This window comes from Solanum tuberosum, unplaced genomic scaffold (genome assembly GCF_000226075.1).
Source record: "Solanum tuberosum cultivar DM 1-3 516 R44 unplaced genomic scaffold, SolTub_3.0 scf00179, whole genome shotgun sequence".
NCBI lineage: Eukaryota > Viridiplantae > Streptophyta > Magnoliopsida > Solanales > Solanaceae > Solanum > Solanum tuberosum.
The window spans coordinates 1,231,548-1,258,130 of NW_006239105.1; the positions used below are offsets into that span (position 1 = coordinate 1,231,548).

Sequence of the window (26,583 nt, forward strand, 5' to 3'; positions counted from 1 at the left end):
ATTTTATTGACAATTACACTAGATACTGTTATGTCTATTTGCTAAATGGTAAGGATGAAGCGATAGAAACATCAAGGCAATATAAAACTGAAGTTGAAAATCATTATCATGATTAGAAGTGGTAGATGTGGAGAATATGGATCTTCTTTTGCAGAAATATATTTGGAAAATGGAATCATCCATCAAATTACTGCACATACTCACCTCAATCTAATGAAATTATTGACAGGAAAAAAACCAAACTTTAATGGAAATGTTGAATGTCCTACTTATAAGTTCAGGTCTACCACAAAATTTGTGGGGGGATGCTATCATTATAGCAAAACAAAACAACAAAAAGTTTGTATGTTTAGAAAGAGAGAAACATTTTGTTTGTTAATAAAGGGAGCAACAAATAAAAAACTTTTGTTTGTTAAGAAATGGAGCAACAAAAAGTTTTGTTTGTTCAGGCTTTGTTGTATCCTGATAGAGAATTGCTTGTCGACCCTTAAAGTATATACAAGCAATAACTCTTGAAAGATAGTGATCTAACAATTTCCAATACAGTCTATTTCATATGAGAAATTGAAATGAGGGAACTATTCCCAAACGGGTCAAAATAGGACCTAAGAATGTGGATTGTATGTTCATTGGTTATGCTACAAATAGTAAAGCATGTCAGCTTATTGTCCATAAGTCTGAATCGTCGGATAGTTAAGTGAAGGGTCTAAACGACCTTGGAACAAACCAAAGGAGAATGTACTTAATAAAGAGATTCAGAGGCGTAGTAAATGTCAATGGACAAATTACTTCCTTAGAGTTTGATTTTGTAACATTTCTTCTTGAAAATGAGTCTCATAAATTCGAAGAAACTATACCCTCTGTGGACTCATTCTTTTTGGAAAGAGGCTATCAATAGTAAGATAGATTCAATCTTGAGCAATCATACTTGAGAGTTTGGTTGATTTTCCTCCAGGAAATAAACCTTTGAGTTCAAAGTGGATCTACCAAAGGAAAAGAAAGTTGATGAAACTATTGACAATTACAAAGCAAGACTTGTTGACATAGGCTTTAGATAATAATAAACCCTTGATTATTTGGACACATAATAGCCACTAACTAGGATTACATCAATTAAGATGTTAATAGCGCTAGTTGTAGTATATAACCTTTAAATTCGTCAAAATGAATGTGAAAACATTTTTTTTTAAAATGGAGAATTGGAGGAAGAAATTTACATGGAACAACTCAAGGGCTTTGTGATTCCTGGTAAAGAAAGAAAGTCTGTAAACGTGTTAAGTCACTTTGTGGACTAAAAAGAAGTGCCAAAATAATGACATGCGAAGTTTGACCAAACTATGTTGGCAAATGAATTCAAGATTAACGAATGTGATAAATGTTTTTACATTAAAGACACTCCAAATCACAAGGTCATTGTTTGTTTTTATGTTGATGACATGTTGATCAAAAGAGACATCTGATAGAAATGCTACTAAGCATATGCTAGAAAGTAACTTCGATATGAAATACATTGAAGTTACAAACGTGATAGAAAAGGTACTTGACAAGTTCAAGTATTTGGATTTCAATATTGTCAAGACTCCAATAATTGTGAGCTTTGTACTTCAAAAGAATGAAGGCAAAAGTTACTCACAATTGGATTATGCTAGAGTATTGAGAAGTATGATATATATCATGAAGTGTACGCAATTAGATAAAACATGTGCTATTAGTAAACATAGTCGGTTCACAAGTAATCTCAATCAAACTCATTGGATGACAACGAAAAGAGTTTTGGAGTATTTAAAACATACTTAAAAACTATTTTTGCATTATAACTAATATTCAACAGTATTGGAGAAATATAGTGATGCAAATTGAATCAGCAGGTCAAATGAAGTAAAATCCACGAGTGGATATATATTTACTCTTTATGCATGAACAATCTCTTAGAAATCTTCCAAACAGAAATATATCACTCGCTCTACTATGAAATGAGTTTATCACTCCAGATAAGGCCGGTGAAGAAGTTGAATGACTTCGAAATTTCTTGAAAGATTTTTGGCCCACACATTTAGCTCTTGTATGCATACACCGTGAGAGTTAATTTGCAATAGGTAGAGCATAGAGCATGATGTAAAATGGAAAGTCTCGTCATATATGACGTAGCCATAATATCGTTAAAGAACTACTCTCTAGTGGAATTATCATAATTGACTATGTAAAGTCAAATGATAATGTGTCGGATCCACTTACAAAAGGCCTAATTAGAGACGGAGTTGAAAGATTATCAAAGGGAATGGGACTATGGCCGAGGACAAGTCATTGTGGCGGTAATTCTACCTAGAAGATCGTAGATCTGAAGATCTAGGTTGAAGGAGATCAGAGAAAGGCATTGATGACGGTTCAAAATTGTCAAAATATTTTTACGGTTCATTCTCATGATAAGAGAATGTTTTGTAACAAGGATAAAGACATTAGGACTTTTTAATGGTTTCTAAGTTTGATACAGGGTATATCAAATGGTGCATCTACGGGATAACACATTTAGAAATCACCTATGTATGTGTGAAGTGTATGCCGCTTCTGTGTGTGTGATTCGTTGCTGTCATTTTGAGCTCGTTGAAATTATTGAAGTTTGAGGTACCACTACTTCTTTAATGATTAATCTGTTTTATCTTGAGAGGAATTAATCTACAACATTGGGTACTTGAGGGGATTAAATTTCTTAAGGACACACAGTGGGTTTTGTGGACTCGGATAGTTCTTTTATTTTTCTTTTCATCTTTTATTTTTTTTGTTTTCCTAACCTAAATACACGAGATAACAATTATTGTGTACAGCTTTGAAAAACCAAAGATTTGTTTGGTTTGAAGAGTTGTTCTAATGTATACGTAAGTGAAGAACGAGAAGCATAAGCCATTATTATTTATTTGCTGGAATAACTTAAAGATAGAGTCTTGCAGATTTAATCTCTCTGATTTTGTCCAAATCATTTACTTTTCCATCTCTAAATTTTTATAATTGCGGGACAAAGACACAGGATACTTACCCTTTATCATTTGTTTAGTTAAAAGATATGATGCATGAGAACACAACCAATTACAAAACAAGAAAATCAAATTGTTTCACTTAATTAATACAGTACTATAGGTATCAGATGCACATGTACAACCCAATTTCTTTTCTATTTTATAATTGTGAGACAAGGTGTAGTGCACTCATTGAGTTCACCCGCACTCCCCTGCAATTTAAAATGATAATTAATCTGAATTTTGAAAAGTTCGTATAGAAAATATATGATACGTTTTCATTATAATTTACAACCTTAAATAAATATATGTGTTGAAGTTAAAAGAAAGACACTAAGGATTAGTTTTGTTCGTTGACAAAATTATTTAGTACTATAATTTTGTTAGTAATATATCAAAAAAAAATATTTTGATGTTTATGTTCCTTACCCTCCAAGTGAATGACAACTGTTGTAAAGAAAAGAAAGTAAAGGAGAAAGTGAACTGAAAAATAGAGCAAAAGAGAAGAAAAAGCTACCGTGGTCTTCTTTATTTCTGATGCAACTTGAAACTAAGAGACCTACCTATTAAATAGGCTTACAACGGAACTGAAATACTAAAATTTAGGTACCCTCTAATTACTATATAGCTATTAGTCTGGCACAATATCTAAGCGTACTAAAATAAAGGAAACTAAGACTTGGTCAAGTATCATTGAATCACTTCTCAACACTTCTCCACCCCGATTCAAACATGCAAACTCCAAGTTGACCTCTGAAGAACTTGTGCTTTGCTTAGGGAAGTGACTTCATGAAGATGTCTACTATTTGCTCATTTGTAACACAAGAATTCAAAATAATTTCACCAGTAGAGAAGACCTCAAATATAGTGATAGTGAAAATTTTCAGTTGTACCAGTTGGTTTCTGATTAAAATCTGCAACAAGTCTCCTTAACCAAATTGCTCAACAAGCTACAATATATTCAACCTATGAAGTTGATAAGGCCACCACTTCCTGCTTCTATGAACTTCATGAAACTGCCCCAGATCCAAGATTAAACGAGAAACCATGTGTTCTCTTTCTATCATAAATGATGCATGCATAATCACTATCAGTAAAGCCAGTTAATGTGAAATTTGTTAGCTTAGAATACCAAATCTCATGCTATGTTGTCCCAGCTATATATCTCAGTACTCTATTTTTAGCTCCAAGGTGAAGCTTGCTTGGATTGTGCATAAATCTCGATATGACTCTAACAGAGAAAGCAATGTATGGTATTGTATGGGACAAGTAATTCAAACCACCAACCAGACTTCTAAAATAAGTCCCATTTTCCATTTCAAAACCATCATCACGAAAAACTTCTCATTAATATTCATCGGCATAGCAGCAACTTTACAATTAACCATAGTAAACTTCGTCAAAAAAATTGTTGCATATTATTTTGTTAAAGAAATATGCCTTCAATTTCCTGTTTCACCTCAAGACCAAGAAAATAATGCTACAGACCAAATCAGACATCTCAAATTTTTTATCATGCAGTTCTTAAACTCAATTATGATAGACTCACTCGAACCCATTTATATCATATCGTCAACATAAAAACATACCACCAAAAAACCATTTTTACCTCTTGTTTTACATAAAGAGTAGGCTCGTTTTTACTTTATTCAAAACCATTCTCATGGAAATATGAATCAATCTTAAAGTACCATGTCTGTCACGCTTGCTTTAAGACATAGAGTGCCTTTTTAAAACTTGTAGACCTTATCTTCTTTGCCATTAACTACAAACCTTCAGGCTGTGAGACATAGACCTCCTCTCTCAAATCACCATTTAAAAAGGCAAATTTATCATCGAATTGGTACAGTAGCCAACTTAAATTAGCAGCCAAGGCTAAAAGAGTTCTCATAGTTTTAAATAGGGCAACAGGAGAAAATGTTTCTTCAAAGTTAGTACCTTGTTGTTGGGAATAACCCTTTTGCGATGAGCCTTGCCTTGTGTTTTTGGATGTTGCCATCAGTATTTACTTTTAACACCCATTTGAGCCCAATAGCTTTCTTTCCTTCCGGCAAATTTATCAAGCCCCATGTCTGATTCTTTTGAATAGACAACAACTCCTCTTCCATAGCTTTGCACTATTTATCCTTTCTTTCAGCATCTTCAAAGTAAATACGATCTGAAAGAAGTAAAGCAAATGTACAAGATGTATTGTCAACATATGTGGGATTTGTTTTTTTATCCCTTATTGATCTTCTTAATGCAGTTGTCTTAGCTGTGGGTTATTTCAATGTTGAAAATGTTGCTGGTGCAATTGATGAGACACTCGATAGACTTGCCAAAAAAGGATATGCTCCATACTCTTGATGAACAATATTGTCAGAAGGCAGAAATTTAATATTTGAACTTTCATTTCCTGAATTAAAGTTCCAACTTGCATCTTCATTGAACATGTCATTTTTATTTACCATTTTCTCACTCACTTGATTATATAACTTATAGCCTTTGGACTGTGTTCTATATCCAATAAAGATATATTTTTCACATGTGAGAAAATCCTTTAACAATTTCATTGATGCTAATCTTGAAGAAAACTAGATCATAAAATATTCCTTTTCATAAATCAGGCACAACTTTTCATGAAAACATCATTCATAGATTCAAGCTTCTTTATAAATTCATGTCTTTTATGGTTGATAATCAAGAATAGTTACTGGGTTCATGTGAAATCAATAGTAAAACATGTAATTGATTCAAAGCAATCATAACAAGATTAAAATTATACAATTGAATCAACACAATTTGAACCTATGAATAATTGAATGAAAACCTAATCAATTTTGGTGAAATTGAACTTGGAGAATTGAGAAGTTCTTGGGGCTCAATGGATGAATGAAACCCATTGACGAAGCCCTACATTCCTTGAGGATCAAAGCCCAAAATAAATGGAGGAATTGGAGACTTGAAGCTTGAAACCCTAGGTGTTTTTCATTGATCTTAATTAAGAGAATTTGGAGAGGATAAATGTGGATAGGATTGGGGATTTGAGTGAATGCGAGAGTTGGGGTAGAATGGTAGTTATAGGACTTAAAATTAGAGTTAAATGGACATAGTATAGGTATTAAATTCAACGGAAAAGAGCCAAATACCCTTAAGAAATAACTGTCGGAGAACCGTACGGTTTGGACTAACGGACCGTAGAAATTCCTATGGACCATACTGGTAAATCGTTAGTCGAGTTACTAGGGCCTAAAATTGGACAGCTTTCTACGACACCCTTCTACAGACCATCTAAATTCTTATGGTCCATAGACCTCATCCATAGATATCAACTTTAACCTCAATATCTTACTATGTCTGGAACCTTTCTACGGAACCCATCTATAATCCGTTGAACATCCTATGACCCATCTTGTCCATTCGTATGTCAAACTTCAGAAACTTGAATTTCCCAAATCTGAACCTCATTCCTACGAGTGCCATCTACGATCCTTAGAAACTTCTACGAACTGTAGACTGGTCTCATAGGATTCAACTAGTAGCCAGAAATAAGAAAATTTCCTTTCCTTTTGACTTTCCAATTTTCGAGGTGTTACACCATCGACAATGCTTGTCGGTAATATGACTTACAATATTTTTTTTCAAACAAATCATTATTTCCAATGGAACCAAAGGTATTCGGAAGTACATATTATGTTCGAGATATATGACCATTTGTTTCTAAGTTGGACCCTAAGGCATTGAAGTATTTTTTTTCTTGGATTATTCTCGTCTTCAAAAGGTGTAATGATGTTATTCTACTCAACTTTGAAAATATATGGTGTTAAATGATGTGATATTTTCAGAGATTACACCATTTTTCTATACTTCACCTAAAACCACAAGTCAGGGGGAGGAAGATGAGTGGTAAGTTTATCAGGTTACTTGTGTCACTGCCACAAAAGAGACATTTAGTGGCAATACATTTTGCTTTTAGCAGCAATATTTATTGCTGCAAAAACTTTTAGTGGCAATAAGGTTAATGCCATTGCATCTAGTGTCGCTAAAGCCTTTAGTGACATTTATATAGAGTGCCGATAAATATTCATACTATTGCTGCTAAAAGTAATTAGCCTTTAGTGGCATTTGGTAAATATTCATTTTGTTGCCGCTAAAATTAATTAGCCTCTAGTAGCATTTATTACTTATAGCAGCAATAAAATTGATATTTAGCGGCAATTATCATTATTAGTAAATTTTTTATATTTTGTGACATTTGTTATTACCGGTAAAAATATGAGAATTGCCAGAGACCTATTGTAGTGACAATTATTATGGTAAAACAAAAGATAATAATTCAAGCAAGTCATTCATATAAAACAAGATCAATCAAATACATCAACTTTCTTGTATTTTGGTGGTAAAAAAAGGTATGAATTATCTAAACAGTAAGAATCATGTGTTCAAGTTATCAAAAAGAGAGAGATGATGTGTTCAACAATGAAAAAAGTAGGAGATTGAGTCCTTATTTCTTTTCCCCAGTGTGAATCACGACCATATGTGCAATATCGAAGGATCTTTAGATATCTGTAGAAAAGTTGTTGTGCTGCCAGAAATAAAGAAGAAAATTAAGTTGATCTAACAATCAAATAAAAATTTACTCAAGTAAACAACACGAACAAAATACACAGTAGATAGAAGCTAATGCAAGCATTGGACTTCATTTTTTCTAGGGTCCTTGTAATAGAATGATGTTTCATACTCTAATCCACAATTCATACAAAAGAACAAAAGTTATATGCCTTGTCTCAACAATCTAACACAAGTAGAAGCCAAGATCCACCTTTTGCACTATTTCAAAAACAAGTAAATAACCTTCATTCAAAATAAGTCACCAAACTAAATGATATCATATAGTAGTCGCAAAATTGCAGCATTGCAAATTTTGCAAGCAGATTTCCCGAACAGTGTCTCAGAACGCAAAGTGAGGAAACAAGAAGGTCGTAGAAATTCAAATACTAAATTACTGTGATATCATCTATTTGCTGGAGGAGTCTACGCCAATAGAGTGCAGATACCAACTTCAGGAAAACTGTTTCCTGATGGTAATTTACAAATGAAGAAATACAAGACTTTTTGTATGCTAATCATTGGTTAAAGCTAATGGATGCTAACACCAACAGTAGCATTTGCTACTCTTTCTGGTGCTTTCAATTTGAAAATAATAATCAACCCAATTATATTGCTAATCACCAGTAATCGTATGAATGCAATCACCTAAGAGATTAATTACTCTCTGGGTGCGGGGATAGAGGAATATATTTTTAATTTTTTCATGTTTGGTTCATCAAAATTTTTAAAAAACATTCTCTAGGAATATATTTAGATTGTTTGGCTAAGCTGGTTCGTATAACATAGTTGGAGTTTTAAATTTGATGGCCTGATAAAATGGGAACCTCGGGAAAAACATAGAAGAGTGAGAAAGAACCCAGAAATTCCTGGGTTCTGGTCCGTTAAAGCCGCTGGAGTGGGATTTTTCCCACCATAGAGGGACCACCACAGCAGGAATTTTTCTGCCAAAGCGGGACAGGGCGAGGCAGAACCTCACCCAGCCTCCACTGTTTTCCCTAAATATATCTTTTTCTTTTTTTTTGGACCCCGAATGGGATCCAATCAAATCCCTACAATCTTTCCAGTGTTCAGTAATCAAGATGGTTTATAAAAACTTAGGGATTCACCTTTTGCTATGGAAAAACAAGAAATCAAGCATCCATGTGCTACAAAACATAGAAAATCGAAAGATAAAAACAAGTTGTCTTAAATTACAAGCCCAAGAGGGGGAAAGGGAAAGCTGATCAAGGACTCTCGGACTGGGTGGTGCCAATTTCTGAATCGAGGTTCTCTGGGGTGTCATGCCATTCCAAGCCTCATTCAGCATAGAGAAATCCCTGAAGTCCGGTGGCTCGAGTCGGGGAAGTTTCTTATCGGGGGCCACGCAAGTAAATAGGGTCTTGATAGTCTTCCACATCCGAAGCATCAGACGATCCCTGACCACACACTTTCTCTTCTCCTTTCGCAGCTGGCGGTGGAGCATTTCGACCTCCAAGGCAGTGCTGGGTGGAACCGGAGTGAATTCAGTATAGGCACTCCCAATCCTCTCCCGGACAGCCTCTAAGTCTTCCTCAACCCGTGCACCTGAGAGTGGGTCCTCGTCTTCCGAATCCTCGGCCGCCTTGCTGCTGCTAATCTTGCTTATCCTCCTCCTCCTCCTCTTACTCCTAGAAGTGGAACCTGACTTGACCAAAAGAGGGTGAAGGGGGGGATCCATGGGAAGTACCTCATCAGCATCAAAGAGCGGCACTCCCGCTCGCTTGCACAGCGCAATAATGAGTCCTAGAAAGAAGAAGGCCTTCTTGTTGCCCCGATAAAACATCTTCCATTCAGAGATGATCTGTGCTCCCACATTTATCTGGATGCCCTGTATAGCACACGCCATCACCATAACCCAGGGAAAGGTCACGTCGGTGTGGTTGCCCGACGGGCGGATCCTCCTAGTCACCAAGTGAAGCCATCTCTTAGCATCGGGTGACCAATCTGTGTTAATAATACCCTCTGCAGTAGCCCAGTATACCTGATCCCAGTGCGTGGCCTCAAACAGAGTATCCCTCAACCACTCTAGATCCATCTTCCTTAGCTTGGCCTCAAACTCCGCGTTTGAGGCATCGGGTACGTCTAGTACCTCATTAATAGTAGTAGCATTCAAGGGGATGTCGACTCCCCGGATACGAATGAAGGGTAATTGTCATCCCAGCGGACGGTAGGGAGGATGGCATAAAACTCTCTCACCCAAGTGGAACATGCATCTGGGGGAGCCTCAGTCAACTGAATCCACCCGAACTCTACCAATCGAGCATAGAATGCAGGCGCCTTCTCCTTTAGCTTATGCAGCACGAACCCTCTCTCGTAACAAAACCCAATGTTGCGATAGTCGTGATACTTTTCCCGACTCGCGGCATCGGGGAATTGGATGAAGGGTAGGTATTCTTCATTTTGATCTGCCATTTAGAAGCTTGCAATAAGTTGAAGACAAGTTAGAACAATATAGGACAGTTGGGGCTAAAACAAAAAGAGAGAAAAGTTGGTGTAAGAGTGCAGGCCACTGGTCTGGCACATCCCGTCATAGCGGCTAAAATCCCGCCACAGCGGGATGATAAAGGCCGCCACAGCGGGATGAAAGCCACCATAGCGGGATGAAGGCCGCCACAGCGGCCTTCATCTGGGACGAACACCAAGCGTGACAATGGCGTCTTTTCGTCCCAAAACCCCCATTTTCGTCAGAATTTCAGCAGATTAGAGTATATCAACTACCCTAAAACCTATTTATGCATTTATTTCAACAAAATAAACTCAAAACAGTGCCCAGATTCTAGTTTTAAGCAAATGAGCGTCTCAACTTCCTCCACCCGTTTTTGTATTGATTTACCCATATTTTTACGAAATCCCTATGCCCAGAACATTGTGGAAACGTTGGGGACGTAAGGGAAGTGACCATGCTACGTATAGTATACCAATCTAGCAGCCTAGTTCAAAATTTCAAAATAACTACCCCAAAACCGATTCTAACCTATTAATTAGTAGCATGCAGTTGTTGTTAGTTAAATAATGAAGTAAAGAGTGTAAGGAATAAGAAATGTACCTGAGTTTCGACGTTCGGGGGAGAGTGATTTGGTAGAGTTTGGGAGAGTTTAGGGAAGTTTGGGAAGAAATGGGAAAATTATGTCCCTTTTCCCCCTTTTTCTTTTGCCCGATCTCCCAGCTCAGCGAGAGATCCCCGCCACAGTGACCCCGCCTCAGCGGGAGGCTGTCGCTCTGGCGGGCCAGGCCAGGTAATTTTAAAACCATGTCAATCTTTGTGTGTTGCATCAGAGTTTCTTCTAGTACTTGAATATAGTACCTTTTCGTGTGTCAATTAACTGAAAGGTCGCGATTAATCGTACTTTCTGTGGTGGATCAATTCGGTATTTGGAAGTGTCAGAAATTAGAGTGTGTGATGTCCGTAGCCTAGTCGTTCGGGGATGAACGAGGGGTAAATTGGTATCTATTGTAACGACCCGAACCGTCGTTAATTAGGACAAGCAAAGATTCGAGAAAATCTGGGCCACTAACCCGCCAGGGTGGGCCAGGTGCCACTGGGGCACCGCCGCAAGGCGGGGTAAGTTAGCGCTAGAGCGGGATAAGCGAGGCAGAATGTAAATTTCAAAAAATCCTTTTTTCTCCATCTTTCTAAAATACCTAAATAAGTCGTAAAACACCCTAGAAACCTCAGAAAAGCTTCTTTAAGCTTGGGAAGGAGGGAGAAGGAGATTTATAGCGTGGGGATGGTGAAATCTTACGAATTCTTGGCTAAATTCACCGTCACGAACCCAGAAAACTCGAATCGAAGTCAAAAACTCCATACAACAGCTTGGCGCCCAGGTAGGCTAGGTTTATACAATTGAGTAGTTTTAAATATGTGCTTACTACGTGATATATGTAAATCAATTGTAGGGTTGTGTGTAGACCTTTCTGCACCGAGTAAATTACATGAATAATCCTTCGAATTCAAATTATGTGGGTTTATGCCTTGTGAGGAGGAATTGATGAGTTGCTAGAAAAACCTAGAATTGATATCGTGGATAGAATTGGGTCAAGAATAAGGACATGAAATCAAGAGTGGAACTAGATTCATGAATGTATGCTACATTCGATAATTGAAGTGATGAAATTGAGGTATTATGATGAATGGTGATTAAAAGCTAATGAGAAATCCTAATGATGAACTAGGGTTGAGTATGGTCAATTATTACATATGCGATAGAGATTGAGGAGTAATTCGTAGGTGATGGTTGTAATTCTATGATTGTGTATTGTATGTTTGTTCTTGCTTCATTATGATATTTGTATATGTATGAATGTTGCAATGTTGATCACACTTGTTGTAAATGAGATAGATGAATTATCGTTACCATGAAATTAGGAATTAAATGTATGATCTTGATGATGTACTGGTGTTTGTGATTGTGGTGTGTGAATGGGATCGGATTGCCACGTTCCGGCATAACTAACTTCGATCGGATTGCCAAGTTCTGGCATATTATGGGATTGGATTGCCACATTCCTGCATAATATGGGATCAGATTGCCACGTTCAGGCATAAACATGGGATCGACTGCCACGTTCCGGCACACTAACTTGGGATCGGTTGCCACGTTCTGGCATGCTAACTGTTTGAGTTTGGATTCCGTGAGAGGACCAATGATGTGATATAAATGTGAATTATTCGTTGTTCGTGTACTTGTTGACAATATTGTATACACTTGATATACGTTGTGAGTAAAGTATTGTATTGGTAATTTGTATATGGTGTACTTAGTGGACCCGTGTTATGACGATTATAGTTGGTTGTTCGTGGTTTGTAATGGCGAGGGTAGAGATAGTGAATGCGATGGAAAATGCTTAGGTGGATTTCACCTTGGGGAAAAGAGGTTGGTTTAGTGTTAAGAAAGCTTGAATCAAGGTATTATGTGACTATGGTTAGTAATGTGACGAGGAAGTAAGGTAGGACGTGTACGGTTAGTTGACTTGGTGGTGTTTGTACTTCGGAAATTTCTTATGTGTTTAGAATGGTTAAGCTATGATCAAGAATCTGGTAAGTGGGTTGATTAAAAAGGGGTTAGTAGTTAGAATGCTAGTGTGATTGGAGGTATTTCAATGAAAGGGGTGAAGGTGGAGAAGTGAGTGGTTTATTCCATGATCTTACTAGTTGGTTTCTTATGTTATGTGGTGGGCGTCGGGTTGACCGTTGATGCCTACCAGTACCTGTGTTTTGTGCTGATACTACTCTTGCTATGTCTTTTGATATAGTCTGGATGCAGGATTGGTGACCTTTCATTAGGTGAAGACGAAGAAAATCTCCAGCAGCTTCTATTCTTCCTTCCGCATGGTGGGAGCTGTGTCTTTTATTTATCCTATCCAGTTGTACTTTTAGTAGCTCTTGTACCTATTTAGACTAGATCCATTGTGAGTTGTTTAAATTACCTTGCAGTTTAACTAATAGTGTGCCTAAAAGCGTTATTTATAAAATTATAGTGTTATATTTATTTCTGTTTTCTTAAAATTTTCGCATGTTTTTACTATTGGGATATGAGGGTTCTCTTACTTAGGTGTTAGAGTGGGTGTCCGCATGGCCCGATGGGTTGGGTCGTGACAGTTGCTATTCTTTTGGATCCTCCTGTGTAAGCCATTATTTGTGTAGCTCTACTGATTTTATTTGCTCGACTACGCTTCTAGAATGAGAAAACAAAGCATCAGTTCTTACTAGTACAACATATTACTTAAGTTCTTTGAAAAAAACAGTGAAAGAACTATGTAAAAAGAATGTAATATCGAAAGCACAACTTGAGACTGGCTGCACAAAACAAACTATACACTAGGGACAAATTGTTGAAATGGGAATGTTTGTTGATCCTAGTTGTCCTCTGTGTTGTTATGGCTAATGAGAGTCTCTCTCATCTTTTCTGTGCTTGTACTGTCTCTGCTCGTATATGGCAGAAACTACTCACCGAGTATTGAATCCCAGTGAAGCTACTTACCTATTTTGTACTCCACGAGGTAGTTATCTCTGATGCTATGAGGTTAGAGATAACTATTTTATAAAGTAATAGAAAATAGATGCATGCAGTAGCAGCATTCTAGCACAAATAGAAGCAATGGCAGCATTCTAACAGTAAATTTGTATTACGAAAAAAACAATTATAAAGTAGTGTAACTATTTAGGAGTTCAAAACATATTTTGGAAATAAAAATACAAAGTTACAGGAGATTTATAATATAGGTTCTACTAATCAAGAAATGTACTCACTAACCTTCGCTTTTTCAAAAAGTCAATACGAGACAAGAGGGTTCCATTGATCCCTTGGTATGTGACTTGGTCTATTTTTCATCAAGGCATCTTTGGTCTTATATTTGGTCACATACAAAGCCTTCAAGTCACTTTTATAGTCTCTCCATTTTTTTCCTATCGACTTCTTCACAAACTCTTCTCCACATATCGGAATGGAGAACTTTTTCTGAAAAGATAGACAAAAGTTAACAAGATAAGATCATGTATAAAAAGAAATGATACTTAGCTTGTTAACAATAATAATTTTATACCTTCACAAACTCCACCAACTTTGTCTTTTCTTCGTCGTCAAATACTCGCCAATCATTTAGAGAGGAAAATATAACAACTCACTACTACTTGTATCCACAATTAACAAGCAGATGTATGATTTTTCATATTTCTGGTAAGAGGTTGATAGAGAGCCTAAGAAAATTAAGAGGAGAGCTCTCTACGTTCTTGGGGATGTATGCAACTATCAAATGATGGAATATAATCCTAGATTCAACTAGTACTAGATACATTGTCATGTAATTAGATCTTATTATGGAGATAATCTATAAATTTAAGTTTCAAGAAACAACATGGCTCATTGTTCAGCTCAACAACAGTGTCAATAGAATTGTTATCCTCAGATATTTGGGCTTGAGAGAAGCTCCGAGCTTTTATTAATTGTTGAATGTATGGTCGTACTTCTTCATCATGACGTTTTTCGGTTACCAATCTGCTACCAACTCTATTTTGCATTTTCGTTCTACTTATCTATTCTCTTCAAACCTGTGGAAGAAAGTCAAGAATGCAGATTTGAAGAAAAGATTCAGGGAACAAACACCATCCTTAATCAAATTAGAACTCAGAAAACTCTCCATGACAAATTCAAGTGTTATATGATGGCATAATGCTCTGGACTGTTTCTTACAACCAAGTGCTCTTGTTATGTGTTCAAACATTTTATAAGAAACCATTTGCTTTATTTAATAGGGAAATTTTTTCGCTCCATATAAGAAGTTATTAACTTAGAAATAGTGTCCTAACATTAATCCTCTCATACCTACTATTTCTTACAACCAAGTTCTCTTATAACTAAAATGAGAGAGAGAGAGAGAGAGAAAGTTCAATCTCCAACCACATTGATATAAGAAACGTATATAGACCAGAATTTAGAATTAAGTTTAGTAACTAACAAACTACTGCTTTCCAACTAAACCTTTCCATAACTGTCAGTCACTCACACACAAAGGCCTTTACAAAACTAGCCCCTCTCATGTCAACTAATCAAAAACGATTAATTTTTTTATGACCATGGTGTCTGAGCCAGCTTTTGCACCTCGATTAATTCCACAAGATACCTTCGAGTACAAAAAATGGTCAGTTTTCCTCATCATCCAGTGTTACAGTAAATTTGATGAATTTAGTTTATTACAACAAGCAGAATTTCTAGCTGTACAGAGCACCTTATTGGGTTGATTTAGGTTTGATGTCAAAATCCTACTAAATGAGTTACAGTTGCAGCTTTTCGAATCAATAGATATGAAGGAATCAATCATGAATCAACAATTTAATAGTTAATCAAAAGCTAGAAAACTGAGCCAGATTATAAGTTTCCCTACGGCTATTCTGAAAGGGAAAACTTCTCCCATAACATCCTCAAGTTTCAAACAACAGTTTTTTCAGCAATGTTTTCCTCAAAGTTATACCACGCTAATTAATGAAAATCAGAAGAAAACTAAAGATAAAAAAGCATAATTATAAGTTGATAGCATATGCATGTCAGCATTCATCAAAATAACACTGAGAAAAGAAGGATTACCAACTAGAATGAGATATTGAGAGATCGAGAAAAAGAGATTACCGCTTATTCTACCTCAATTCGAGCAGAAAGAAAAAAAATTGATGCATGCTTCAACTCAGATCCATCGTAGACATGGAAGGATGCATCAAATTAACTCAATCTTCAGATGGAATGGAGAAGATAGATCGAGTATTTTGAAAATTTGAGAATGAAATAAAATTTGACTAAGAGAATGTTTGGGTATTTGAGGGTAAAAGAGGATATTTCTTTTTATTGGCTTTTAAAAGTAATTGTTATTAAGGGTTATTTTTAGTGACTTTAAGGTTAATTGCCGGTACATGTTGCTTATAAACACTATTTAGCGGCAATTATATTATCGCCGCTAAATAATTGCCACTAAATCCTACTTTTGTTGTAGTGTGTTGTGGAATCAAGTGATGTTATTCTTCAATCTCCTAGTGACTCTATGACATGTTCCAACAAGACTGTCAATTTTTCAAGTTTATTCGTGGAATCGAGAGACTGATGATACATGCCCTGCACCAACTCATCCTCCAAAAAATCTTAACCTCTCTATTGATCTTTATAAAGCTACAAGGACTTGCAAATCCACATATACTATTGCTAATTTTGTTTCCAATGACCAATTATCTCCTATATTCTAGATCTTTGATTGCTTCTCTAGAATATGTTTTTGTACCCAAAATAGTGAAGGAGACTTTGCATCATCCTGGATGGTCAAATTCGATGCTTAAGGAAATATATGCATTACATGAAAATCACACATGAGATTTGATGAATTTACCCAATGTGAAGAAACCAGTAGGATGTAAGTGGGTGTTCACAGTTAAAGTTAAGGCCAGGCTTGTAGCTAAAGGATATGCTCAGACTTACAGGGTGGAATATTCCGACACTTTTTCTCTGGTTGCCAAACTCACTTATGTACTCTTGTTCATTTCTCTAATTACTTTTGGTAATTGGCCTTTACATCAGTTGGATATCAAGAATGCATTTCTTCATAGTGATCTTCAAGGGAAAGTGCATATGGACCAACCATCCGGGTTTTTTTCTCTAGAAGAGTATAGGAAAGTCTGTCATTTGAAAAAGTCCCTGTATGGCTTGAAGCAAAGTCCACAAGCTTGGTTTGGCAAGTTCAGTGAGGTAGTTTAAGAGTTTGGACTGAATATGAGTAAATGTGATCACTCTGTCTTCTACCAACAATATGAAGTTGACACTATCCTTCTTGTTGTATAAATGACATTGTCATCAGAGGAGGTGATTGTGAGGGTATCTCTTCCCTTAAGTCTTGCTTGCATGCTCAGCTTCATTCGAATGACTTCGGCCAGTTGAAATATTTTTTGGGAGTAGAAGTAAATAAAATCAAGAAGGGAATTCTTCTTCTATCTTAGATAAAGTAAACTCTTGACCTACTTGCAGAAACATAAAAAATTTGTAGCCAAACCTTGCAGTACTCTAGTGGTTCCCAATGTGCATCGTATGAAAGATGAAGGCGGCATTTTGATAATCCAGAGAGGTATAGGATAGTTAGGAAGTTAAACTACTTCATAATGACTCATCCGGATATTGCCTTTACGGTGTTGTAAGTCGGTTTATGCTTGCACCTACGGTCAAACATTGGGAAACCTTGGAACAGATTCGATGTTACTTGAAAGGAGCTCTTGCACTTGGCATATTGTATAGAAATCACAATTATACTCGTATTAAGTGTTTTGCGAATGTTGATTGGGTTGGTTCCAAAATTAACAAAAGATCCACTTCATGATATTGTATCTCGCGCATCAGATTAATGTATCAACGCTTATATTATTGTATCCGTTTGAGGGATTTCTGTAATTATAAACTTTTAAGGGATAGATTGTAATTTTGCCTTAAAAGTATGTGATTTATGTAATTTACCCATATAAAGTTTAAAATCAAGTGCAACTTTGCCCGTTATGCTAATCCTTTCTTTATTAAACTAGTACCTAATTATGTATCACAATTCACAATAATCTTTTTTGAACTTATACGAAACTTACTCTGTTGGTTTTGGTTTAGATTTTAATAGGAATGCAAGTTTAAGAATTTAACTTACAGAAATATATACTTGTATATTTTCAATATTTCTATATTTGTAATGACGATAAATTAAAAAATATGATCACTCAATCCCTAATGTGAATTATTTTTGTGGTAAAATATTTCCCAACATAACTAAAAGATAAATAAAAATATAATAAAAACAACATTTAAAAGAAGTATTAGTGTATTATTGATATATATGAACAAAAATATTTAATTATTTTTAATATTAAATTTTTTTGAAATTGTTATAAATGCATTAATGTGGATGTTTTCCGTAACTCTTTTTGAAGTTCATGTACGAAATAAATGAACACCATTTAATTCATGTAACTTGAAAAGACATTTTGTACTATAAATAGGCGATGATTATTCTATAAAAGATACAATCGAAAAGTACAGAAGAAAGAAATAAGAAAACATTCTCTCCCATATATCTTGCTAATATTTCACAACACGTTATTAGCACGAGTCTCTAACCAATTGAGACCTACTTAATTCAGAATTATCATTTTTCCTAAAAGTTGGTCAATTTTCTTTCCGAGTCAGTTTTCATCATGTCGAATTTGTCAAAGCTTAAATTTGTGACACTTAACATTTCTGGAAAGAATTATTTCTCATGGGTATTTGATGTTGAAATTCACCTTACCGCTAAAGGTCTTGGTGATAGTATAATCAAAGGAAATAAGGCATCAAATCAGGATAAAGCGAAAGCTATGATTTTCCTTCATCATCATCTTGATGAAAGCCTGAAGGTTGAATAATTGACGGTAAAAGATCCACTTGAATTGTTGATAGGTTTGAAAGGGAGGTATGAGCACCTCAAGGCAATGGTATTGTCAAGAGCTCGTTATGAGTGGATGCACTTACGGTTTCAAGATTATAAAACCGTAATTGAGTATAATTCTGTTGTAATTAGAAGCACTTTCCAATTGAAATTATGTGGGAAAACTGTAAAAGATGAGGACATGTTGAAAAAGACACTAACTACTTTTCATGCCTCTAATATGATATTATAGCAGTAATATTGTGACAAGGGTTTTCAGATATACTCTGAATTGGTCTCATGCCTTCTGGTGGCTGAGCATCATAATGACCTTTTAATGAGAAATCATGAAGCTTGTCCCACTGGAATTGCTCCATTACCAGAAGCAACTGAGGTAGAAACCCACGACCAGTCTGAAATAAGACAAGATAATCGGGGCCATGATAATTTGTGTGAGCGTGAAAAAGGCAAAAGATGATATAATAATCATCGAGGTAGTGGTCAGAACAAAAGGGAGAACAATATGGATTCTCAAAATAATCCTTTTAAAGAAAAAGACAATCACAGTCATTGTTGTGGCCTTAAAGGTCACTGAATAATATGAATGTCGGGCACCTGTTGTATCAAAATTTCTTCAATAGAAAAGGAAATAAATGTGGTGCCTCCTCTTCTAATGCCCGGGTGGAGTCACATTTGACTCTCAAATATGATGTTCAGGCAAGGTCTTCTCAAAAATACGATGAGAATGTTGAGGCAAATTTAGCACTGAAAGATAATTCTTTTGATGGCCTCGATGATATTACTCATCTAGAAGTTGAGGACTTCTTTGGGGATCGCAACTGAAGATTGATAATTGAACTGGAAAATGAATAATGTTGTTATATATTTTTAATGTCTTACTTAAAGTTCATGCACTTAAATTTTCTTTTGTTAGGTTTCGTACGTCTTATTATGTATTTTTATTTTATGAAGATAAATAAAATTTCTCAGTCTTCAGTTGAATCCAAGATGAGTAATGGAGATATGTGTCTTCGGAACAGTGCCACGACTAACACGATACTAATTACGATAAAATAAATATTTCTCCCATTTGATTATAAAAAGGGCATATGTTAATACAATATTTGGTAGTGCAAAATTGATTAGGGGTCTAGAAGAGTCACGTTATTACTACTTGGAGGAACATTATTGGTAATTGATAATGCATTGTATTGTAGTAAGTCTCAAAGAAACTTGTTAAGTATCAAGGTTATTCGCGAAATGGTTATCATGTTGAGACTGCGAATGAAGGAAAGATTGAATACCTTTATATTACTACAATAAATACGAAGGAGAAGACTATGCATGAAAAATTGCCTGCACTTTCTTCTGGATTGTACCGTATAAATATTGGTATGGTTGAATCGCATGCCGTAGTAAATAAAAGACTTACTAATTCTAATGACTTTGTCATTTGGCATGACCGGTTGGGTTATCTCATATATAATATGATGCGCAGAATAATTGAGAATTCACATGGGCATACCTTGAAGAACCAAAATGTTCTTCAATCAAAGAAATTCTCTTGTGCTGGTTGTTCTCAAGGAAAGTTGGTTATCAAACCATCAGTGGCTAAGGTTGGGGTGGAATCCCCTGCATTTATGGAATGGATACAGGGTGATATATGTGGGCCTATTCACCCTGCATGCGGACCATTTAAATATTATATGATCTTGATTGATGCATCTACAAGATGGTCACATGTGTGCTTATTATCAACTCGCAATATGACTTTTGCGAGGGTGTTGGCTCAAATAATAATGTTAAAAGCACAATTTCTAGATTATGCAATAAAAACAATCTATCTTGATAATGCTTGTGAGTTTACATCTCAGGCAGTTAACTCAAAATGGTCTAGCAGAGTCATTGATTAAACATCTCCAATTGATTGCTAGACCATTGTTGATGAGGACAAAGTTACATGTTTCAATATGGAGGCATGCTATTTTGCATGCAACAACACTTGTGTTCATAAGGCCAACCAACTATCATGACATCTCCTCTTTGCAATTGGTTTTGGTCAGGAGTGAAGCATTTCCCACTTAGAATCTTTGGTTGTGCGGTATATGTTCCAATTGCTCCACCACAACACACAAAGATGGGTTTCCAAAGAAGGTTGGGGATATATGTTGGGTATGAATCTCGTTCTATTATAAAATATTTGGAACCTAGAACTGGAGATTTATTTACGACAAAGTTTGTTATTGTCATTTTGATGAATCGGTATATCCACCATTAGGGAGAGAACAAAAGCAGTTGGGAAATGAGATAGATTGAAATTCACTTTCACTGTCTCATTTAGATCCTTGAACAAATCCAAGTGAGCATGAAGTTAAAAGGATGATTTATTTGCAAAATATTGCAAATCAACTGCCGAATGCATTCACTAACCTTCCACGGGTTACTAAATCATATGACCCAGCTTCTAATGCTCAAGTTCGAGTTGATGTCCCGATAGGACAAAATGTTAAGGCAAATGGGTCTGGACCACATTTAAAACGTGGCAGACCAATTGGTTCCAAGGATAAAAATCCTCGAAAAAGGAAAGGAAAGGAATAAATGATCATAATATGGAGGCAATTACTCACAATAAGCTCTGAGACATAACAAATGATGACACCATTGAGCAGGTCCATGTACTTGAAAATAATGAGGATGAAAAAATCTCAATAAATTATATATCGACGAGAAAAAGGTGAAATCGAAATAATATTATGGTGAATAATATTTTTGCCTATAATGTTGCAGCTGAAATAATGCAACAAAATGAGAAATTGGAACCAAGATATGTCAATGTCTAGATAGATGATTGATCAAAATATAAGGAAGCAATTCAAACATAATTGGCTTCACTTAAAAACGTGAAGTTTTCAGACCTATAGTCCGAACACCTGAAGGTGTCAAGCCAGTTGGGTACAAGTGAGTTTTTGTGCGAAAATGCAATGAAAATGATAAAGTCGTAAGATATAAAGCACGACTTGTGGCACAAGAATTTTCGCAAAGACATGACATTGATTATGAGGAGACATATTCTCCTGTGGTAGATGCAATTACCTTCGGGTATCTAATAAACATGACAATTCATGAAAAGCTTGAAATGCATCTAATGGACGTTGTCACAACCTATTTATATGGCTCACTAGACAACAATTTATGAAAATACCTAAAGCACTCAAAGTGTCTGAATTATATAAAAATTCGAAAGAAACTTGTTCAATAAAGCTTCAGAAATCCTTATATGGATTGAAACAATTAAGGCAAATGTGGTATAATCGTAGCAAAAATTTGCTAAAGGAATGGTATAAGAATGAGCTTATTTATCCTTGTATTTATAGACAAAGGTGAAAATCTGAATTTGTAATAATATATGTTTATGTTGATGACTTGAACATCATTGGAACTCCTAAAGAGCTTTCTAAAGTCGTATTACAAGATATGTGTAGTCTTTTTCCTTCACTAGGTTTTTTTCACTGGATTTTTTCTAGTAAGGTTTTAACGAGACACATTATTTATGGACATCCAAGGGGGAGTGTTATAAATGCATTAATGTGGATGTCTTCTGTAACTCTTTTTGAAGTTCATGTATGAAATAAATGAACACCATTTAATTCATGTAACTTGAAAATACATTTTGTACTATAAATAGGCGATGATCATTCTATAAAGATAAAATCGAAAAGTATAGAAGAACAAAATAAGAAAACATTCTCTCTCATATATCTTGTTTATATACTTATTGTCTTATATAATTTTATATTGCTAATATTTCACAACATAAAGCAACTAAAACTCTTACTTAATAATTTTTTTTCTTATTTGAATTATGTAGAATAAAATATATTTAATATTTTCTAATATTTAAGATTTTAAAACAATTAAATTTTATTATTAATTTTCTTCCTATTTAAACTATTTAGAAATGGATTTGTCGATTTTGATATATGTAATAAATTAAGAGAAGACTACACAAATTAGACCCACTCGAAAAACTATTTACTCTAATTGGATCCAACGAAATATATTTAACCTTATTGAACCCACTGCCCAAATATTTTACCAGACTACCCTCCTCCACCCCATTTTATTTTATTTAATTTAAAAAATAAATAAATATGCGCTGCGCGCTTTCTTCCACCCCATATTGTAGGGAAAATAATTTGATATTTTTCCACCATAATTTGTGGTCCTTAAATTATGCAACCAATTTCTAACTGTCACGATCCAAATTCACAATTGATTTTTTTCAAAAACTCTACCCTGGTTCTACTGTTCTCTTCCTAGGGTCTGTAGGTAGGACTCGTAAAATCATTCTCAGACACATTTTTCTGCATTATCCTTTTCCTTTCGACTTTTCAGCTTTCAAGGTGCTACAGATTTATCTGTAATCCCAAGAACGCAAAATCCATAATCTTGAACTTGCTCAATCAAAGTGATACCTTGAATAAAGAAGACTTGTGAAATATTATTAAGGAAGTGGAAAGTGATGATAAAGAATGACGAATTACAAAATATTGTTGGATCGGGTGCCAAAGCCAACACAATATTTTGGATTGGGTGCCACGAGCCGATATGATATTATTGAATCGGGTGTCATGTTCCGACACGGTAACATTAAAGGAAAACATATTAACATAACTTAATATACTCAATCTCAAAGAATTCATTTTCCAAAAGAGCGTGGTGTGGAGGCCTGGGTCCTTTACGTACTTGCTTCATTGTTGTGATCACTTGTTCATGTTTCTTGTTCCTTTCCACATGCTATGTGCTATGGTTGATATTTTGTTATTAATTTATGCATATTAGTTTCTATTTAGAGTTGACCGATGATACCTACTACTTATATTTTTTTTATTTTTTTCCTTTTGTGGAGTGCAATAAGTGTATCAGCGACTTTGACTCACCCTCAGCTCTAGCCAGTCTCCAGTGCAATAGATTTCAGAGTGATCTATTCCTTCTATCTCGTATTGGGTTCTCTCAATTATAGCACGATGTCCTTAGTTTTTGGACACAAACTATTTTACTTATCTATTCTAAAGTTTTTATACTCTCAGACTTGGTATTTTAGGATTAGATGTCCTTGATGTGATGACTTTCAGATTTTGGGAAATGATATGTAATAGATTATAGAGGATATTTATTTCTTACTTTAATAAGATTTGAGTTTTCCGCATTATTGTCATATTGCATAAGATGAATAACTATTACTCCCTCCGTTTAAAAAAGAATGACCTATTTCTTTTTTTGGTAACATTTTAATTTCAGTTTTCCACGTGGTATGTTTAAGGCCACAAGATTAAAGAACAATTTTATACATTTGACATAACGTTAATTTAGGAGCATATGATTCAAAAGTCTTCTTTATTTTCTTAAACTCCGTGCCAAGTCAAACTAGACCATTCTTTGTGAAACAGAGGGAGTATAAGTTGAAGTTTTCATTGTTGGTTCGCCCACCTAGAAGGATAAGTGTGATTGTCACTCATGACCCGTTTTGGATCGTGACAGTATCATTGAGAAATTATGAGTTCATCTATTGAAGGAATGCTTATTAGTCAATGATACTATGCTATTATATTTATAATGTGTTAATATCATTGCAGAATGAGTTGATTGTACATGAATGAATGTGGGAAACCTTAATGATACCATAACAATATATGTATATACTGTTATGATATCATTAATGAATGAGTAGTATTGTTAATGGATGAAGGAAGAAAATCTCAATGTTACCACAATAATATATTCACATATTGTGATGGTATCATACATGATACGAAGATTTTTACTAATTATATGAAATAATTCTTAATGATTCCATGTCAGTATATGATATATGGTGACAATATCATTGCATGACAATATATAGATAATGTAATGATATCATTACAGACTGAAGTAAATCGTAATGTTGTCATGTCAGTATATAGATATATTGTGATGTTATCATGGAAGCCTCATTAAAGGATTGAAGCAGACATCAATGATATCATGATAGTATATATATACAGTGTGATGGTATCATGAAGGTCTTACTAAAGGACTGAAGGATCAAAACATGCATTAATGATACCATGACAATATGTAGATGTATTGTGATGATATCATGAACGTCTCACCAAAGGATTGAAGCAACGGTCAAAGATATCATAACAATATATATATGAAATTAAATTGTGTTGAAAAAATAAAAAAATAATTATGATTTGAGAAAAAAAATTGAATGGAAAAGAAAGAAAATTAATAAAGGATAAAAAATAATTCTAAAAAGGAGAAAAGAAAAGAACCGGGAAACAAAGAAATTGAAAAATAAAATAAGAAATGCAAAAATAAAAGGAACTAATAGAGGAGAAAAAAGTGGGAAAAGGAGAAACATAAAGGAAAAAAAAGAATGGAGAAATAAATGAGAAAAAAAAAAGAATTAAACAGAAGAAAACGACTATATAAAATATATATTTTTAGTAAAGTACAAGTGTTGTTTTTCCATAAATTAAATATTTTATTTTCATTAAAATATCTATTTATTAAGATAGCTAAATCTGATTAACATGGATCATTTTCTGGAACTTAAACATTTTTTTGGTATTTATTTTGTGACGGGGTAATGTTCTCAACAAATCTACTAACAAATGTAATATTTATATAAGGTCTCTTGGTTATGTTGCTATGCTTGTAAATCTTATGCAGTTAACCAACATTGATGTCAAGCCCCGAGCCTACACCCTGGGCGGGACTGGCACTCGAGAATTATTGTTGTCCCCAAGCGAATCCTTGGCCTGACTTCCTTACTTAGCGGAAGAATTAAGCATAAGATACAGTCTCAAAAGGGAAGCTCATGCAATGTCTTAAAGCAATATTAAACTTAGCCAAAATAGCAACTCAAGTCTTAAACGTATACAACTTAAATGAATAAGACTAAAGAACTATAACTATTTGTCTATGAAGCCTCTAAAATAAAGAGGGATGTCGGGACAAGACCCCCTGTCAAGACCCGAGTCTACACCCTGGACGGGGCCGACACTCAAGAACCATTGCTGGTCCCAAGCGAACCCTCATCCTGGCTGACTACAAGTGGAAGACTAACTTAAGCATGCAAAAGCTTAAAACTGAATAAAATTCAATAAACTCAACTTTTCAAAACTTCAACTCAAATGAACAACTTAAAATAAAATAATATATCCAACTCGTCATAAAATAGGCAACTTAAGTCTTTCAAACATTTAATAAAATAAATGAATAATACAGACTTCTCAACTATACTGACTATCTATGAAGCCTTTAACTAATAAAGATGAAAGTCGGGACAAGACCCACGACATCCTAACTAAACTGAAAAGTAAATGAAATCCTCCAGAAAATAAGGAGGCTCACCATAGCTAACTCGAACTCTCGGATGTACCAACGAATCTCCTATTGATGATCCTGAATACATGTGTCTGCATCATGAAAAGATGCAGGCCAAATGGCTCAGTACGTGGAATGTACGAGCATGTAAGAGGAATTCTAAAGCATAAACATAACCTTGAAAAGAATCTGAAAGGAAATTGAAGAACTTACCTGGCTCAACTCAACTCAACATAACTGAACTCATTTCAATATAAAGCAGTTTTAAAACAAGTACAATATAAAGAAAAGTTGTTTAAATCATGATGCCAACTCTGTATGTATGCAAAGATACAAACAACTCTGAGATGTATGTAAAAATACAAACAAACTAATGTATATAAAAATACAAATAACTTCTGTGGGAGTTTCTCTAACCGACAACCATCACATAAGAGCTATTGTGATGATACAACGATCTCCCTCATGCTACCATCGTATACTATACTTTGCCACATGTATAGGACCTGAACTACTAAGTGGATCCACTAGTCTATGAGAAAATGATTCATCTAAATAGTATGACCCTTTTCTACCCATGATGGCTACATGGTTCTATGGGGGCTGTGGGTTCTTTGAACGCTCCCCCAATTCGGTGCTCGATACTACTCCCAAAATGTACTGGCTCTTATGT

At 35.0% G+C, this 26,583-nt stretch overlaps 1 long non-coding RNA gene across 1 annotated transcript; it reads right to left on the reverse strand.

The window, feature by feature from the left end:
* Nucleotides 1-7,332: 7,332 nt before the first annotated feature.
* Nucleotides 7,333-15,945, reverse strand: LOC107061935 (uncharacterized). The gene is made up of 4 exons (XR_001474324.1): nucleotides 15,743-15,945; nucleotides 14,163-14,667; nucleotides 13,874-14,077; nucleotides 7,333-7,575 (listed from the first exon to the last, which is right to left on the reverse strand). It is a non-coding gene; the product is annotated as an uncharacterized lncRNA (long non-coding RNA).
* Nucleotides 15,946-26,583: the final 10,638 nt, after the last annotated feature.